Source organism: Maylandia zebra, linkage group LG12 (genome assembly GCF_041146795.1).
Source record: "Maylandia zebra isolate NMK-2024a linkage group LG12, Mzebra_GT3a, whole genome shotgun sequence".
Taxonomy (NCBI): Eukaryota; Metazoa; Chordata; class Actinopteri; order Cichliformes; family Cichlidae; genus Maylandia; species Maylandia zebra.
The window spans coordinates 5,483,419-5,503,964 of NC_135178.1; the positions used below are offsets into that span (position 1 = coordinate 5,483,419).

The 20,546-nt window shown below is 40.6% G+C and overlaps 1 protein-coding gene across 11 annotated transcripts in view; it reads left to right on the plus strand.

Annotated features, from left to right (window-relative positions):
• Nucleotides 1–20,546, plus strand: part of arvcfb (ARVCF delta catenin family member b) — a 266,459-nt gene that overhangs the window by 41,284 nt on the left and 204,629 nt on the right. Inside the window, exon 2 of one of the 11 annotated variants that reach the window (XM_076890600.1) lies at nucleotides 11,510–11,572. The exons of 9 other annotated variants lie outside the window; for them this stretch is intronic. The gene's annotated coding sequence lies outside the window, so the exon portion shown is untranslated. Of the gene's footprint in view, nucleotides 1–11,509; nucleotides 11,573–11,624; nucleotides 11,644–20,546 lie in introns of those variants that run through there. One more of the 11 variants, XM_076890602.1, reaches the window with a different exon arrangement.

Sequence of the window (20,546 nt, forward strand, 5' to 3'; positions counted from 1 at the left end):
ATGCACTAGTTTAGTCCCACAGTTGTGAAAAGTTCATATCTCTAAATTGGCTCGCTTGATTTGTTTTGGTTGCAGGATGTGGATTCATAAGGAATTTGGTGCCTAACACTTGGTAATGGTTGATAAAATTATATTTGGTTTGTCACAAATAAATCATAATTTCTTCACATTAAAACATTTCATATTATCACTGCCTGATAGCATTTTTATTGCTGTTACTTATCCCCTGACGTCACGCTTATTTTTGATTTTTCTTTTTTTTTTTTAAAGAAGAATTGCTAAACCAATCAGTGAGCAATTAACGCTGGCTCTTTTGGCTGTGGGAGGAAGCACATATGCAAATTATTTTTATCAGTTTTTTAGCTGTATGTCACATGCTTTGAGGTAAATGCCATTCAACAGGTCATGTCCTGTGCGCATACTTACAGCACGAGTCTGTGTTTATATGTGTCAGTGTGTGAGAGTAAGTGGGAACTACTGTCCAGGCGTTAGAGATTAATCGGTTTAGCGAAAGAGAGCTAATTATAGCAGGCTGGGACCTGCACTCAGTGCCCAGATTGCTGTCTTTCTCTGTCTCTCCCACGCAGACACATGCATGCACACATTGTACATCCAGCAAATTACATAACTACATGAGACCTGGAAGCCTGCGCTCATGTTTCACCTCGTTGTTGACCTCATTGTTACTGTGCAAGTCACATCCAAACCAGTGATGCCCGGCACCTGAAGGAGACCTCTTGGCTTGTTTGAAGTATAAGAAATATGATGGAGAATTAATGGAGATGATGTTAGCATCAGACCTGGCAGAGAAAACTGAATCTAGGTTGCTGTTAACTCTAGCTTTTACTCTTTGTTGTAATTAAGAAATTGTATAGTTACTACATATTTCTCCATATGCTTCTTTACTCTTGCAAAATGCTCCCTGGTGTTTTCCCTGGTAAATATAAAGTTATCAAATGCGTCAATAAAACACACTGTAGCATGGTTTACAGCTTTTACCTTTTTCTATTTATGGAAGAATTGAGAATTCATATAATAAAATCATGAAGTGCTGTTGAAATTCTTGTAAATCACTCCAAATACAAGATAAATGTCTGTTTATGTCCACCAGTCCTGCACATGGCTCAGAGCCAGCTTCTTCACTCTGGCCCCCAGTGACAAGTGTTTTAACAATGCTGACTGTGACCACTGTCCCCCTGTTTGCCCAGCAGCCATTGATGTGGCCTGTCTAGAATTATCGAGGTCAGGCTAAGCCACTCGGCAGTGGTTTCTAGGGCACGACATATCAGAACTGCGGTGGTGTTGAAATCTGGTTCAAACAGCAGCTGGGGGAGGAAAGTGGGGGGGGGGGGGGGGGGGGGGGGTAAGTGAGGTGCGTGGCATCAGCTAAATCCCCCAAGTACAAACGTAACTTCATAACCGGCATAAACAGAAAGCTCTCAACCTGCTGGGGTAGTTTTCTGTTATGCATCCCTCATTGGAACCCGCAGGAGGTCGCGTGCTGTTAGTGCGGATAACTGGTTAAGCTGCACTGTGGGATTGGACTTCTCACTATTCTATTTAACTGTGGCTACGAGTGCATGGAGATGAACACAGGCCAAACCCTTTTTAGATCCACACGCGGACGAGTTGTACTACGTTGCTCTGCATTAGCCACTTTGTTCACCGATTAAAGCCTCTTATGTCCCTGCCCACATTTTTGATCCTACACTAAGTCTGCAGTTTTTAACTAATGTGAAATCTGATTATTTTTTCATGAGTGTGGAATTCTTTCTCTGTCATCCTTTTTTGTTATGGTAACAAAAAGTGTCACGTAAGGAACTTAACTGCAAGGAAAACGATCTTCTCTCACCCTCAACACTATTGCTTTTTAATGAGAAAATGTAATGGCTTGACACTCATAAAGTGCCTAAATGTTCACCCTAGCTAGGTGAAAATAGGGAACACACTGTGGCGTTCTCCCTATTCTTTTTTCCGGCAGGCCCGAAGGGACAGCATCTCTCAGGTTATTATCATCCTGTGAAAGGTTACAAATCAATACTTGTCAAGACAGGACTCTTTTTTTCAAGCACAGCTGTGCTATAAATGAGCCTCTCTAATCTCTTCCTCCTCCCCTCCTCCTTCAAAGCTTTGGATATAATAATCTGACAGAGTCGGCGTAATAGTATTTTTTCTTTTTTTGGTACAGTATGTGGATTTTTGGATTTGTGATATAACTACAGTCCTGGTACAACACATCCAGGACGCTGACAAAGCTGATCTGTCTAGCTATCAAGTTCAGTGATTATCTGACAGCATTTGAGAGTGTTTGTGCCAGAGATCACACGTAGGCCTGAATAAAATTAAGACAGTATTATTTGCCAAAGATCTCAGCTGTCTTTTTAATCTGAAAGAATGGTAAGAATCCTGAAAAAAATTGTGAGCAGTGTTTTTCTTTCCATCATTCCTTATTGTTTCACATCTGCCTCAGCTATGTGGAGCGCAGCTTCTTTCCGTTTAGATGCAGTTTGTAAGTCATTAGAAATAGCTTTACGAAAATCACTTGAGAATGTTTTGTTTGCTGATATCTTACAGATGCAATTACACCAAATTATCATTTTCATTACTGGAAAGCAAAAATCTCTTTAATGCAAACTGATTAAGCCTAAAGTCTGTTTTGGTCTTGAGCTTTTGATCGCATGATCTTCACCAGCAGATGAAATGTCTCCTTCATGTTTTCTTAAAAGCAGCGTTTTAGATTCAAACCCTAGTTTGAATTAGACGTCCTATAGCAGTTTTCATCCAGATGGTTCACCTTTTGGCACAATACTGATTAGACCTCAGAAACAGTTTCTGACCATCCTTGGTGGGTTGCAGCTAAAGCCGAGACTTAAACATGTGTGCAGAGACCTGAAGATAACAGTTCAAAATTCAGTTTGTCTGCGCTTGAGAATCTCCGTCAGGAACAGTTGGACAAAGTGCCCAAATCCAGGTATGAAAAGCTTGTTGAGACTTAGGTAGGGCAACTTTAAGAAGTAATTGATGCCAAATAGGTTTCAGTGAAGTAAAACATGGATAAAATTTGTGAATGAAAGATTTCAAATTCAGTTTAAACATAAAACAGTTTGCCATGCTGTTATTGAATTCTTTCAAATTCCACTGAGCCCAAGCACATACCGATGAGGCGCAATATTAAAACCACCTGCATAATATTGTGTGAACTCCCTCTTTTCCCCCGCAGAAAACCTCTGACATGTTGCAGCATAGATAAAGGACTTGTTCTGGGAGTCTGGCTCAGGGACAATGGCAGCGAATCCTTTGAGTCCTGTGGGTTTTTTGGTGGGGCCAGTTCAGTGCCTTAAGCTCTTTGCAGTGTAGTGTTTGAGGCCGCTGTCATCGGGGAGTGCTGTTGCCATGGGCGTAGTTGCTGCTTAGAATGCAGTAACATTTATAGGGGGGATTTATCTCAGAAGCATCTTTATAAATACCAATAGCCTTGGTTCAATGTTCAGGTATCAGGGTTATTCATTTAATCTGTCAGAGACTTTAATGTTGACTGGTGTGCATGAAGTTATATAAATCATGCTTCTTTATAGTTTTTTCACAGCTGTATTTCACTGTATTTGATACATTATCTTACTATTTGCAGTACCAGATCATAATTAAGAGTTTTTATTCATTAGCCTGACATCATATTCTGCTAAATTAGACAAGGTCAAAATGAATGATTAGAACTATCAATTAACTCATCAAAGACGTCTTCATAATTCATTTGTATTCTGAAACTGATATGAGATTATGCTCAGAATGACAGTTTCACACCTCCCCTTTTCATTTTCTGCCTGCTAGCTCTCCTTCATCTCTGCTGTCTTTCACCTTTTCCTCTTTTCCTCTCAACCTCGACGGTTGCCATAACCACGTTATCAGTTGTTGAGGAGCTTCCAGCATATGGAAGGTGATCACATTTTAAAATTATTCAATATCTCACTAAGATGAAATCTTGCTGAAAACCTTTCTTTTTAACACAGTAGAAGGGATTTCTTTCTTTTACAGTAGGTACATTTTCATTTCTTACATTCATGCACGCTGCTGCTCTCTGATTTCCACCGATTCTTCTATGACACTCAGTTTTCTCCCTTCTCTCTCACTTTCTCTCTGTGAGAAACGTACTTTCCTCATTGAATTTCTTAAGACATCCTTGATTTTAGGCAGCATTTTCTGATTTCTTTTAATAATCTTGAACACTTTCCTGAATAATTTCCTCTCCTGTGGATGCCGGATGATTATAGTGCTGCTGCTCGGCTGAGAGCCCAGGCCAAACTGACAGGTGTAGACGTGTTAGGAAAGCCTTGGCGGAGTTAATTTGGATTAACTGACTTGGCACAGAATAGGATTTTTTTCACGGTGGGCTTTATCTCCAACGCAGCTCTTCTCGTGGGATTCGGCCTTCCCTCATGGATGAGAATATGTGAGACCTAATGACTGGGGTCCTAACTGTGCTGTCTTTTGTTCTTTTGCCTTAGACTAACTCAAGTTGAAGTTTGCTGTTTGTTCATCTTTTGTCAGTACCACCATCAATGATCGTCACATCCATGACTGAAAGGTAAATAGGCGTGACCAGTACCAGCCAAAAGTAGATATTAATGGGCTTTGCATGTTCTCAGGATATTAGATTATATAAAGCTAGTTGGTAAAAACTACAACACTGAGAAAAATCAGAGAAAAATGAAAGTGTTTGTGTTTCTGCTTTTGTGGGACCAGCTAAAGCCTCGACGGCTCTTTGCCCTGAACCTTCATTCATCCAAAGCTAATGAGGCAGAGAGTGATGCTTGTATCGGCCACTGACTCACCTTGTCTGAATGCTTTCCCATGAAATGCCCACACTTACTTTCACCTGCATTCCTTTTTGCCAAGTACCTATTTGAATTTGATGATGCAAGGAACTGTTGGGTGCTATTTTAAGAGATGCCTTCCTAAATTCATCATCACTTTAACTTGTAGGCTGGTGCTGGAACACGCAGAGACAATAGCATGCAATCTAAAACGTGTAACTATCAGTTTACCACTATTGTTTGTTTGTGTCTACTATTTAGTACTTTAATTTGTACCCTCGGGGTCAAATGAATACGCTGAAAACATAGCACAGGCATACTTTAACCATAGCAAACCTATCGCTGGGGGGATCTGTTGGCAACCACAGCCACATTAGCTATGTTGTAAGTTATGCATTGTCACTTGATCAGTCTGATCTTCCTCATTATGTTTGTTCAGTTTTGGTCTCCTCCAGCTCTTAGCAGAAATACCAAGCTCTTTAGCTGCTAAGAGCTTCACTATGTTTGTGAAGAGTTTGGCTATTTTTTATCTATTGTGCAATGCTGTGGCTGCAGAGGGCATGCAACATGCATTACCTCATAATTTGTACCTCTGAAAAACTGTGGCTTTATGTTAAAAGGTGCATAGAAAAAAGACAAAATGTGCAAAAGTTGTGCCACAGTGACAGTTTTCTAACAAAAATGTCAACTGGTGATTTGGAAGTCATTTTTACGTCAGAGCTGGCTGTCACATTAGGTGCTTAATTCAAATGTCACATGGTTTACAAGTAATTATCCATGAAACCCAGTGATTCAGAGAGCTTTCAGCCAGTCGAATGAGAGTTAATGTTGGGTCTTTTTTCACTCTGATCTGTCCGAGGACTTCCGCATACACTCATAAACAGCGGGGCCATTCAGTCCTGCCTTATGCACTCAAGACATCTGGCAGCACAACAGGTTCCGACCCATATTCAGTGGATAGCATTCACATAGCGCTAATTTGCCTTAACACAGGCAATCCTATCCTGCTTTCAGTAGTTTTCACCATGCTAACCATGCTTGCTATGGTGTTACATCAGGTCAGCATGGGCTCAAAAATCATTCACTCGGCATTAGTGATGGAAGCTACTTACAATCTTTGCCATCTGGAGGATTTCAGCCAGACACAGAGGTCATCAGTCTCAAATAAATGATGGAACATTTGTAGCATAGTAAGGCAGGTCAGGTATGGTATATGTGTTGTGGACAGTTTGCCAGCTTGATTAGGGGAAAGGTAGAAAAAAGGTTAAATATCCAAAGATACACAGAAAAGGTAGGTAAATTGGCGTAAAGTTAGGCCCTGAAAAGCAGTGGGTTACTGTCACATATTTTAAAACACAATGATAATGTTGGTAAAAGGGAACGGGCCACTTCCTAAATCTTATATTGATGCAGGGCGTCACTCTCTCATACAAAGAAATGTTGAGAAATATTGTAGGGTAACGGTTATACTGCATTTGATATTAAAATGTACTTTTTGCTAATGGCTCTGTGTTAATTAAAACATTGAAAAAATGTTTTGAAATGGGATTTAAATTCTGTGTAAATGAATGGCTTTAATATTGCAGATGAAGCCTTAACGCCTTCAGTTAGAAAGCAGAGGGGTTGATTAAAATGTCAAGTCGTTTTCATACTTTCACAGCAGTGTGGAAGAAAAGATATGAGACATGAAATACTAAAATACTTTAAGGACGCCTGTTTTGACCCCTTCAGACAAGACGTTTTAAAATTTGTTTAAGCGATTGGTTTTCTTGGCAGATTTTCTGTTAAACTTGGAGCAAGACTGCATATTTCTCTAAGAAAAATAAATTTTTTCTGGAGGTAATGTAGTATGGGCTGTCTTCGAACACAGTGGTTTTTTTTTGCATTTAACATATTGGATGTAAGATGAAGCATGTTTACATTTGCATGATATCTCAGTGATTTAAAAAGCAATTCTGATACAGTTTGTGGTTTCAAAAACATGCTTTTCCCTGCTTTATTTCACTCTGGATGATGGTAATGAATATATATATTTTTTTAAAGAGAGCCATAAACATGGCATCAACCACCAGTGCTGCACTCACCCAGTGAGCTATGAAGGGATTGCTGGTACTTAGGTTTGTGGGAATCATGTGGCATTTAGTCCATTAGAATTCAGTGCTGCACAAACGTCTTGAGCCAACCCTCATTTCTTTGTGTTTTGCTAGGAAAACATGTGCAAACAAAAATGTAAATAGAGCATATAAGGCAAAACCAGAGTTTGTGCAATTCTAATGAGCTTGAAAGACAATATTTGTTCTTTAACACAGCCTGAACTATCTTCAGTAAGCTTTCTTGTCATTTTTTTAAGCAGGCTTTAAGAATAGTTCTCCAGGCTTCTTGAAGGACTTTGAAAGCTCTTCTTTCAGTTGTTCTGTTCTCTGTCAAGATGATCCCACACTGCTTCACCTCCTCGGTATATACTTTTGATGATTTGAACCAGAAATGTAAAAGCTGGATTCATCACTCTGTACGAGCTGTTGCCGCTAGATTTCAGTCCAGTTCTTGTATAAGTTTCCCTTCTTTGAGAATGGCTTCTTGACAGGCATCCTTCCACAGAGACCATTTCTGATGAGGTTTCAGTGAACAGTAGATGGGTCAACTGAAGGGCCAGATGCATCTCTCAGGTCTTGTGTTTGTCTTTTTTGTTCTAGTTCTTAAGAGCATGACTTTCAGTTCCTGTTGGTCTGCTGTAAATAGTTTTTTAACTCCTCCATTTGTCCAATTTCCTGGGTTTTTTTTAAGGACACGCTGCACATCATGCTGAAATATGCCACATATTCCATTAATCACACTTTGTAAATCACCTTATTGGTACAAGGTATTGGGTGTAAGGAAAATACTTTTTTATGCCTAAGGATACAATCAAAAGTAGTTTTTTTGCCAAGTCTGTAGATACAATACTGAATGATCATGCTTTAAATGATTAATAGGTCATTCAAGTAGATTAACAAAGAAAAAAAGACATTGCTCTGAAAATGGCCAGGTACAAGGACTGGACTGAAAATAAGTGAAAAAGCAAACAAGATCCAGAGAAAAACTGAAATTTTCTGAGATTTTACTGTAGCCATGAAAACATCACTATGGAACTGTTTTTAATCTGAACTTTAAAAATAATTCCCTTTTTAAAAAGTGGTGGTATCATAAGCCCCCATGCAGATCGTGTCTACTCACGTCACGAAAATAGCTTCTGTAAAATTAATTACAGTTCTGTCTCCACATGCCTGTTATTGGAGAAAAATAAAAGCTATATTGACTGATTGTTGAAAATAACACATAAAATGCACGACATTTTATCAGTGAAGGCTATCAATAGACTCTTCACTGCTTTAGTTGGTCAAGTATTTCTCTTTCATCTTGATCATCTCCTCCCTTATTTCTAATGCTGTATTTTCTCTTCTGTTGTTGCAAACTTTGCTGTAAAGAATAAATCTTATTGTTAATAAATCCTGTGAAAAGGTTTAAACCAACAATGAACTGATCCTATTAATACGCCGTGCAGCCAAAGCTTGATGTATCTTATTCCTCTATGCCACAGAGGTATGTTATAACCCCCCAAAAAACATCCCAGTGAGCCTCACAGTTTTGCTGGATGGCCTTTATAGTGTTGATCATGGACTAATAATTGTCCATGGACTAATAAAAGTGCAAATAATTTAACCTTTTTTTGCTTAAATACAGAAAATTCACTCCCACATATTGTACAGAATGCATTTCAAATCTAACAAAACACAGATATGTTAAGTACCATTAACAAGGCAGCTACACAGCTTTGCTTCCATAGTGGTTCTAGTTAATACTTTGCATTTACACACGCTTTCATGGTTTTTCTGCATGCTTTCTTATTGCTTTTGTGTCTTTTGTAAAATACAGATTGTAGATATTTGTGTGTGTGTGTGTGTGTGTGTGTGTGTGTGTGTGTGTGTGTGTGTGTGTGTGTGTGTGTGTGTGTGTGTGTGTGTGTGTGTGTGTGTGTGTGCAGATGTCTGTAGATTAGTGAGGGAATTGCTGAGCAAGTGCATGACTGAGCGAGCCAGTGAATGAGCAATTGAGCGAGCAAGCAAGGGACTTAGTTGAGTGTGGGCAAGCGACGGAGCACAGGAGGCTGTGTTTGAATGAGTGCATAAGTGAGTGATTCATTATTACTGATATAGTGTGCTTGTACTCTCATTGTTGCTGTAAATGTTGCTGCAGTGTGTTTTAATGCTGTCTGGCAGCCAAAGGTCTGCAATCCAGCATAATGGAGCAGTTGTTGCACTAACTGGTGTAACAGTCTAAGCTACTGCTTAGCCCCTCACCACACTACAGTGCTCTCTGTTCTCATTCCTCCTCTTGCTTCAGAGCTGCTCGGCTTTTCTCTGGCCTCTGGTGCGTTTGCCATGGATGACAGGGCAGTAGGAGTGGCAGCCAGGTCAGGCCCTCGTTCCGTTACCTGACTTCTGCAGTTCTAATGGGGAGAGTTTATGCAGCGTTTTTGACACGGGCATAGGGAATTTGCTTCATCTCTCCTCTGCTCCACAGGCAACGTCTGGTGCCACAATGCCAAACTGTATTTCAGTAGTATCAGATGAACACTGCCTAAGTCCAGTCTTTTTTATTCCTTCTTTTAAATCAATATCCTAGTTTTGTTAAACTATATTTAGAAAACACTATATTACAGCGTATATGGCAATATATGATCCTTCTGGTACAGACCATTGTCACCTCCTATTAGGGACATCAGTGTTTTTCCATTACAAATGTATTATTTAGCCCCCATGTCTTCCCCTATAAAGATGATAAAGACGTTTTCTACAAGGCAGTGCTGTGCAAGGAACACGATAATAGAATAAAAGGAAATATCTTTTAAATATAGCTTATTTGTATTACACAGACTGATGAATCCTTTTGAAACATCCTGTAAACATGATCTTGTAATGCAGTGGTTCCCAAACTTTTTTTGCTAGGCCCCCCTTTGTTTTACAGGAAAAATCTTATGTGAGATGAATTGCAGAATGTCAGATAGAGACAAAATACTGTTACTGTTAATCTGACTATCTTCAGGTTATACACGCGCACATATACACATGCAGTTACTGTCGCTCCATTTACAAAGGCAGAGGCGTCACGGTGTAATTATTTTACATGTAGTTGTTTTTTACCTGTGTAATAAAATTCAACATTGCTATCAATACATTTTTCAAAAAATGCCTCTCTGTGGAAAATGGGTTGAAAAACATAAACAGCTGTGGGATACTGTTTGTCCGTGATTTGAACCCAGGGAACAAATCGTGGCAGGATCAGCCTGATGTTATTTGTATCCCGCTGTAACTTTACTGTATAAAGAGCTAACATCTCCAAAATGTCAGGAGTAGTTAGTCATTACAAGAAGTGTTTGTGAACTAAAAATCAAGAATGTGGGATACTGTTTGTCCGTGATCTGGAGAGCCCAGCGCTGCTCCAGACGCAGGGAAAACCAATTTTGCAGGGGAGACCTACCTCGGCACTTGTGCAGGTGAAGCCAAAGGGAAGATTTGCTTCACCATATTTTCTAGTCTTTGGCCTGGAAGGAAGCTGGTTTGGAAACATATTCAGCGATGCTTCATCTCCTGCTTTGCGTTTGTGTGGGCGCCCCGTCAAAAACCTGTCCATTATGCTTGCAGTGTCCAAGCGTTCTTTTTTTTTTCTTCTTTTCATACCGCGCCCCCCCTGCTATAGCTCTGCCCCCCCACTTTGGGAACCTCTGTTGTAATGCAAGAGTGAGCTCCTGACTATTGAAATTGCTCCCAAACCAGCAACTTTCAGTGGAAGAGTAGCACTGGAAACAGGAACATTCAAAACTGAAAAACGAGCTACAGTCTTATTCTTTCGTTTTCACTAAGACCTCCAGAATCGACTGCCATTGGAAGTGTTTTTCCTGGCAAAAAGAACCGCATATTTTCTCTTAAAACCACAACTTGACCGGCTTTGACATGATAATGAATGTTTTCAGAGTCGGAGATCTTACGTCTTCCTTTCATCCTCTCATGTCTTTGCTGGATCACAGATCACAACATGTTGAATGTGATCAGGGAGAAGGCCTCTGAGTGGCTGGAAGGATTCATGCACAGTTTTCCTTCAGAGCAGCATGCTTCCTACATCTCCAGAGGTCTCTGTGGTGCAGCAGAGAGAGGCCAGCCGGCTTGGAAATATGAACTGCGGCCTCCACACGCTCTTTGAAGCTCAGTCAGCGTACATGCAGACCTCATTTGTTTGGGCCCGCTCTATAAAATCTGTTGCCAGAACAGTCCTGTGTGTTTCCACCTTGTTGTTTATGGTTTGTGTCCTCAGATAGCATGGGGCACAGAGGAGAGAGCAAAGAAAAACACAGCCTTTCCTTGTGCTGTATTGAACTTGGCATGCAAAAGTATGGAATTCGAAAGCCAGAGATACAGGAGGAGTGCAGGCTGAGGTGGGGTGGGAGGTATATTCTACAAGCATAAAAAAAATGATGTGAACAGATGAGAGATGCTTCACATTCCAAGTGAGCCAAATAGGTTGTACTGTGCCTAGAAATCCTCCTTTAACAAAAATGTCTCCATGCTGTTGGAGCGATGTTTGACGCAAATTTAGCAAGATAAGCCGTCTAATTAGTGTTAAACACCTCAGCTCTGACAATAGCACCTCTCCGTTTCTTCCAGCCATGATCCAGCAGCAGCAGCAGAAGAAGAAATCAGGGCTGCCTCTCTGCCAGGAGGTTGGAAGTATGTTTTCACACCCATAGAGGGCAGCTGTGCTCTCCCACAACATCGACTATCTCACTAATAGAGAAAGAGTAAGAGACACTGAAACATGCTGTTTGTATAACACAAGTTATCAGACGAGGTAGCGTGTTTTCCTGTGTGACCGCCCTGCTGTCAGTGCCCAGAGAAATTCTGTGTTGTTTATGGTTTCAGCTTATTGGAGTGAAGCACCATTCAAATCCCTAATGAAATCATGCACCTACCACAGGATGCATGCTCTGGATCTCACTTTGTTAAAAACATTCTCGTTTAAAATCTTTTTTTTTTATTGTTAATCCATCAACAATGTAAAAAGTGATTATCAGTGGCTTAAACGACTGGGGCTAATGAATCACGGTGCAATGAATGGTCAGTGCAGAGGTATTCAGTACAGGCTGAGCATGGCTACAGCTTGTACTCTGACAGTGCAGTCGGTTCAGGAAAAGATTCTTGTGCTGTACGTGTTTTTGTTAAGGCGCAGAGAGGAGAAGGAGCAAGTGCTGGCTCTGACCCAGCTCTCTGTAGTCTGGGTCCTGGCAGACATTGGACGGTAATAAACTAAACAATATCACATTAACTCGCAAGGTCCGCCATTAATGGGGACCTGCTTTGGCCAGAATGCAATATTGAACACACACACACACACACACACACACACACACACACACACACACACACCCTGTCTCTTCACTGACTACTTGATTCCGTGGCTGATGATTATAACTGTTATCTGTTGCGTCTGAAAAATTATTGAGCTTGTCAGCACCCATTAATTCACCATCGTAAATTAAGTGGCTCGCATTATGTTTTATGTTTTATCCCCTTCTTGCTGGAGACAACAGAGCAGCTTTTCCAGGGGCTACGTCTGGTTTACTGTACGATACTTTGCAGTTGACAGTCACTTGTTCTGCTTCCCTGTTGTTTAAAAGATTGTAGGCAATGAGATGAATTAGCCACAGCGGTGCACACGCACCTACTAAGAGATACAAAGCTCTGAAGTAAGCTGAGCTGTGCGTATATGTGCAAATGAGAAGTATGTGAGCTGGAGAGCTGCAGAATTTCAGTTCATGTTAACCACAGCACCCTTATTTTGCCATATGTTAAAGCAGAAAAGTCAAACACCTGAGCTGCTGGCGAAATCGATCAGCAAGCAATTATGTAATGCGTTTGCCATATGGCGCTGTAACATGATTGGTAGTCAAGGTAAAATAAATCATTTTTCTCTAATCAGGCAGTGAATAGCAGCAGAACCATGTGGCTACCAGCAGGGTGAAAGAAAAAAAGAGAAAAAAGAAAGCGTGATTTTCGTCTATTGTGTGTTGAATTCAGGCACCACATTGTGCATCCACATGTGAGAGGAGCTGTTAATCAAAGCATGAATGCTTACTTCCTGTAAATGGTGAATGTAAGAGGTGGGGAGGGGACAACAATGGCAAACAGCAAGACAAATTACTCCAAATTGTACCCAGTCTAATCGGAAGCAGTCAACTTCCTGGCAAGTTGTTAATCACATAAGATTCCAGTTAATGAAAAGCACTTTCACTCGCTATGGCAGCTTCTGTTAAAGGTCAGATGTCAGAGTCACCTGCAGTTGACATTGTGGAAATCTAATGACTTGCCGAAGGACACATTAGCAGACTGGACGCCCATATTATGTTTCCCAGTGAATGACTGATATAAACGCCTTGTAAGAGAGAAGCAGCAGAAATGCAGAAAATCCAAAAATGTGTTTAAAATCAGTTAGAAAGAGTTTGCCTATTAGAGACAAACACATTTTTGTTTGCCTTTGTTAGCCTTTAATACAAACGTCATCACTCTGATGCAATTTGCATCTGCAATATTGTTGGCCTGCATTTAGCCAATGAGGTATCTTAGCAGTAACTGTGAATATTTGGACCCGTTCATCCATGTATGCTTAATAGATTGCATGCAGATATGCAGATAGATTGCATTTCAAGTTATGCTCTAGTTTGAAGTTGGTGTTCACTGATGAGCAGAAGACCTCAGCACTGATGGGTGAAATCCTGGTGTAACACAGCCTGTTTGAAAAATACTGTAATTTTGAAAGTGTGGTAGCATAACTGCCATGGCTGGGGTCATGCAGTTCTGCACTTAGGCCACACAGGAAGCTATTCAAGGTGATATGGTTACCCGAGACCACAGATAGTCAATGATATTTGGGTGGAAAAAATGACGGTGTTGTGAAGTGGGAGGGTTCTGACTTAAACTTTTTCTCAACAATGTGATAAACAATTGAGATGACTCCCAATGAGGAGGCAGGTAGAGGCAGGATGCTGGTAAATACATTAGAGGAATGACTTCTCAACCGAAGCTTGAAATGTCCAATAGTGACCAACAAAGTGGTTCAAAGTGATGTGTGACAGGGGAGCCTCTGTTTGAACTCAGCTTTAGACTTGCTTTTTTAAATGAAAAAATGCATAACTGCACTGTGTATTGACAGTGGTCAGAAAGCTGAAGAATGTTGTATGTTTTCCATGCTACATGGTTGCCATCTAGGTTGCAAGACAGTGTAAAGAAAGGAACCATGGACCAGTTTTCCTTAAATAGAAATTAGCTACTTAAGGTCCTGGCTTTATGTGGTGCATGGAATTTGGATTTCAGCTTGGGTTTTCTCTCACAGTCACAGTTAGTGAAGTTAGGTTAATTGCTGATTCTAAATTGGCCGTAGGTGTAAATGTGAGTGTGAATGGTTGTCTGTCCTTATTGGCTCTGAGACAGTCTGATCACCTGTCTGTGGTGTACCCTGCCTCTTGCCCCATGACAGCTGGGATAGGTTCCGGCCCTCCCACATGACCCTGAAATGGATAAGATAGAGAAGTTAGCCAGACCTTAAAATAACAGCAGTAGATCAGGCATGTGAATTGCAGGGTTATTGTAATGCATGGTGAAGACATTTTCATTGTAGAAGAATTCAGTATTAGATGTTTAGTCAAGATGGAAATATTAGCAAGCATGACAGTTGCCTTCACAATCTTGTAATTTTCATTTTCAGCAATAGTAATGCACATAGTTTACACCAAGAAAGTGCACTTTGCATCCAAATTATACGGCAGCCATGGTGTTTCTAGTCTGTCTTTCTGTTTTCTCCACTGGGCCATTTTCCCTCTGACATTTTGTTCGTAGGATTAAGATAAGCAGTTATCCTTGGACACAGAAGGATTAAATCAAATTGTATGATGGACCACAGCTAAAAACCTATGATAGCGTCCTCTGTGTTGCACTTTCTATTTCTCTCTTCTCCCGTAAGTCAGTAGTGCAGATTTGAGGCTGTGGGTTTAACTTTACACTTTTAGAGCTGATGTGGCTTAGCCTTAAATACATTATCTGTGCAGTCAGCTGGCTCTCCTGATGTCAGGGATACAGTAGTTTTGAATATTTAACTGTACAACAGATTTTGTCAAATGTGAGTTTTATTTGGGTGGATAGCAAGTGTGCAGTCTTGCTGCATTTGGATGGATAAACAACCACAACTCTTGTTTCCAGAGAGAAGGAGAGCATTGATGCTGTTTGACAGCAGCGCAGTCAGCCAGCCTGCCACAAAACTCCCTCGTGAGGGACTACCACAAGATGCAGAAGTCCACTGCTGCTCCCTAAATCCCCATCAACACTTCCTTCATCCTCTCTGTATCTTTATTTCATACCGTTGTTCTCTGCTCTCCCCCTCACTGTTGGTAGTTTCTATCTTTATCTTCCACGATTCATGTTTGAATCTCTCAGCTTCGCTCATGTGGTAGCCTGCAAAACCATTTAAAACTGGTCAGAGTTAATGTGTGTGATATAACACCAACAAGATATATTCCTCTGCTTGCAAACAGGCAAGGGTAGCTCTGTGTTGCTGTGGAGGAGTGATGTTAGACTGAACAAAATAACAGGGTCTTGGTCTGTTTGCATGTGTGCACTGGTGTGTTCTGGCCATTCTGAGGCTCATTACTTGAGAAACGTCCTATGCGTTCATCAAGAGTTTGACAACCCTTGCAATGCATCTTCTGTCATATGTTACAGTCCGGTTTGGGCTGCTTTGCTACAAAGGAAGTCGGTCCTGAAAGGATAAAATTTCACAGCTAACTTTGAGCTGCTGGGCCCGATTTCTGTCACTCTGCCTTCTTTCTGCTGCTTCGCTCTTTTCTCTTTGTTTACATCCTGACAGCCTTCGCCTTGTCCTCTGCTACAAAGTCTACTTAAAAATAACAAAAGATATATATAATATCTATATGTGTGTGTTATATACTCTATCATTCGATTTGCAGAGCAGCTTTTGCCAGTTTACTTAACTGCTGCACCACAGAGCTAATCTAACATGAGTTGGCCCAGCGTGGTTTGTTTACATTTTTGTTCTAGTTTGGACCCTTTATGCGGCTTCATCTTTGGAAGACGCCGTTCTGAATACCAATCTCTGTAGCGTTGCAGTGCTCGCTGCTGTTTCTGCACAGGTATTTACAGCTGCTGGATGGTTTCCAGAGTCAGCTATATGGCTGAAGGCTTGATGTCAGAAAGTTCTGCACTTGCACTTTCCTTTGGGAGAAGTCAGTAAAGTGTAACTTTGTTGGATGTTAAAGAAAAGGTGTGGTGTAGAGAGGAGGATATAAATGGAACAAAATGCACTGAATTTGCAAAGTGTTTGGGACACGATATCAGCTTGCACTTTTTTATTGGGGTTTTTTGGTGCAATATGTCTGCTATTGTGAGCAGAGTATAGATTTTTCAAGCGAGGTCAAGAAGTAATGATGACTTTTGTTCTGGGTTATAATCTTTTGTTGATATTATTTATGTTTGGCTGTAGCTTTTAGGACAAATTCCAATTAGTAGGGATGACCTTGCATTTAAATACCAAATCGTAAATGTATGAAGGTGTGTGTGTGTGTGTGTGTGTGTGTGTGTGTGTGTGTGTGTGTGTGTGTAAAAACCTTGGGATAATACAGTGCATAATGTTTAACATTTGTGAGTGCTGCAGATAGGGGGGCCGGGGCAGTGATGAGATTCAATGGCATATTAAGTCTGTGTGAATGGATTTTTACTCTTTCATAGCACACTGTGCTCCGGTTTTCATAACAGTGTTGAATCACCATTTCCATTTCTCTAATTCTTTCCATCTTTTGTTGCAGGCAGCAGACTTGGCAACTATTGTTTGACACGTTACTCGTGCCAGAGAAAGCTGTGCGTGTGTGTGTTGGTGTAAGGGAGAGTTGAGAATGGCCAATCCATAAGCCCTAACAAGGGAATGTTGGTTTTAAAATCATATCAAGTGCACAGTTGTCTCTGGCAGTATTCGTTTTACAAACTGTTTGGATGCGAGGTTCGACACTTATGGGGCCAGTTGCTGTTAGACCGATTGGGGAAAAAAAAAAAGAAGAGGCATTATTTTTACATTGACAGTGGGATCAAAATCAGGCCGTTACGTAAGAAGTTAATTTTAAGAACAGAAAATTGAAATGAGTATTTTAAGGATTTTCTGCAACAGAAGCAAATTGCTTTTTATTAATCCATGTAGCGAAGATAAAAGAACATTTTATGTGTGAAGATGGAGCGGGAGACAAGAGGTCATAAAGTCAAAAGTACCTGTATTGAATTTGTTCCATAATTTAAGAATCTGTAGTCTACAGAGAGTCATTTTTCCACAGTGATGGGAGTCACGACTGAAACTTTTTCACTTCAAAACCATTGAATTCAGCCTTTGAGGCAGTTTTACGAGTTTTTCATTGTGCCTCAGCTGAGTAATTTTGGAGAAAAAGCTATTCTACCTGGGCTTTAGAAACTGTTCCTTATTATTAGCATGCATATGAATAACAGTCAGAGAGTGAGAATGGGTTAAAATACAAGTGGGTCTGATGGATTTACTCCCTTCCCCCCAACTGCAAAGATCCTTTACATTCTAGTTGTTTCCCCCTGTTGAAATCTATTAAGACCACAGCAGCCCCCCATCTATATGTCTTCATCCCATTAGCATTGAAGTCATGTGACCTACGGTAAACCATGCAAGGTCACTGATTCAGTAACAGAAGACATCGTTAAAGGCTACTGTTTGGGGCATTATAGTCCAGCACCCGTTACATAAGTGATGCATTGAGGCTTCCTCATTTGTTAGTCTATAGAAACAGTGAAGAGTTTAAATCGTACACTTGAATGAGATTATCATTCATCCATCTGTTTACGACCTGTGGGGCTAGAAAGCATTAGCTTAGCTCAGCTTAAAGACTAAACACCAGGGGGAAACAAATATTTCCCAACCTGTCAAACTACTGTTTTACTTGCACAGAACTGAAGGAGGTTAGTGAAGAGTAGCACATGCTAAAAATGATAAATGATACCTTAACATAAAAAATGAGCAATGTTTACGACTTTGGCATGGATTTATTCATTAGGCTTCCTAACACTGCATGTGGGAGCATGAGCAGTCTGGTCAGAATCACTCCTGTTAACTCCCCACCCCTCCCAGTGTGTGTGTGAGGGGTACTGCCATTGATAAAGAAGCCAGACCTCTCTCCTAACGACTTCCACGTTAGATTACGTCATCTGTCAGCCTTGGCTAACCTTCCCTAAACATGAAGCAAAGCCCTGCAGTGACCAAGAGCAGCAGACAGTGAGGATAATCTTTGCAAGTTTTTCTGAAAGGCCAGAAAAGTGGATGAGCTGCAGCTTTGAAGCCTGTATTGAGAAATCAAAGATGTGACGACTCTTGTCTCCCTGTGTACCACATTCATGGTCTGTTTAGGAGGTTGTTGGCTTGTTTATGGTTGATATTTTCAGTTCAGAATTGACCACTCTTTATCTGATGAAGCCAAATTTCAAGAAAATTCTTGTTAGTGTTATTCACTGTGTGTTTTTAGCCGTATAATCTCCACCTGTGCTGTTGCTTGGGCTAATACATAAACTCACTGGTCACTTTATTAGGTCCACCTGTCTAATACCAGGTTGGTCCTAGTTTCGCCTTCAAAGGTGCCTTAAACCTTCATTAAATAGATTCAGCAAGGTGCTGGAAACATTACTCAGAGACCTCGATCCATAACAACAATAGCATCACAAAGTTACAGCAGTTTTCTCAGCTGCACATCCATGACCTCCTGTTCCAGAAATCCCAAAGGTGCACTATTAGACTGAGATCAAGTGACCGTGAAGCCTATTTCATTACAGATAACTCATCATGTTCACGATAGCAGTTTGAGATGATTAGCGCTTTGTTGCACGGTGCATTATCCTGCTGGAAGCAGATATGAGAACATGGAAATACTGTGGTCATAAAAAGAAGGACATGGCCAGCAGCAATACTCAGGTAGGCTGTGGGATTCAAAACATTACACCACTACCAGCAGCCTGAACCCTTGGTACACAGCAAAATCTCCAGTGTTAAATTAACACTAGAGAGTGTGTATATGGGTCCACTCCTCTGAGTGTTAAATATAATACTGTTGAGTGTTAAATGAACACTTTTGACAGTGTTATATTTTTAAAAGTAACCTAGTCAGTTTTGAAGATTAACAATGACTAACACTGGGCAGTGCTGATTTTCTAACACTGGAAAATAACTCAATCGGGGCGATCGTGACTCAAAGAGTTGGCAGTTCGTCTTGTTGCCGGTTCGAGCCCCGGCTCGGACAGTCTCGGTCGTTGTGTCCTTTGGCAAGACACTTCACCTGCCACCATGGCGCGATATGGCAGCCTCGCTTCTGTCAGCCTGCCCCAGGGCAGCTGTGGCTACAACTGTAGCCTCCACCAGTGTGTGAATGTGAGAGTGAATGAATAGTAGAATTGTAAAGTGCTTTGAGGGCCCCGAAAAGCGCTATATAAATGCCATTATTATTATAAATATTCCAGTGTTAGAAAATCAGCACTGCCCAGTGTTAGTCATTGTTAATTTTACCCTTAGCTTTTTTTTAACCGACATGAATACTGCTGCAGTCCATCTCCAGATGTTCTTGTGCATACCTTGATTGTAGAGGTTATTTGAGTTACTGTTTTCTTCTTATCAGCTTGAAGCTGTCTGGTCATTCGTCTCTGTACTCTGGCATCAACAAGACTTTTTCTCTCAGAGAACTGACGTTTTTTGCTTTTTCAGACCTCTGTAAACCTCAGAGATGACTGTGTGGGAAAATCCCAGCAGATCAGCTGTTTCTGAAATACTCAGAGCACACTGGCTCCAACAACCATGCTGCATTCAAAGTTACTTAAATCACCTTTCTTCCTCATTTTAATGCTTACTTTGCACTTCAGTAGGTTTTATTGGCCATCTGCAGGCCTAAATGCAATCAATTTCTATCATTTAATTGGCTGATAGCATATTTGAGTTAGAGCTTTTGAACAGATGTACCTGATGAAGTGGTTGGTGAGTGTGTACAGAACACATAGTTTAAAATTTTTTGTTAAGATTTATTGAAATAATTGTTTCTCTTTGAAGTATTCTGTTAATATTGACAGCAAGATAACCAATGGATCAGTTCTCCAAAGCCGGCCACACAGTCTCCTCACAACCAGCCAGACTCTGCTGCCTGTTCTCCTCTATGCCCTTCTTCCATTTTATCTTCACTCCTGCCGCTATTTCCAACAGGTGATCTCATACACATAGTATTTGTGGAATCCAGGGATTGTATTACAGACTCTATACTGTTCAGCCTCTTTAGACCATAATTTTTAATGATTAATCCGCGACAACCAGCTGATAGATAATTTAAACTGTAAAATGTAAGAAGATTGTAAAAAAGCCTAGAAATGTAAAATTACATCATAATATTTCAGAGGGTCAAAGTTTGTTTGGTTTACAGTCACACAAAACTGACAAGCAGCACATTTTAAATTTTAGAAATCTAAAAAACATTTTTTTAAAATGATTTAACAACTGTTTGGAAACCTTTTCAGAAGTAATTTTAAGAGTGAAATGTGTTCTCGAGAGAGCGGGTCCACTCCCAAGAAGAATCTATTAAAGTTATATTTGTTTCTAATTCTG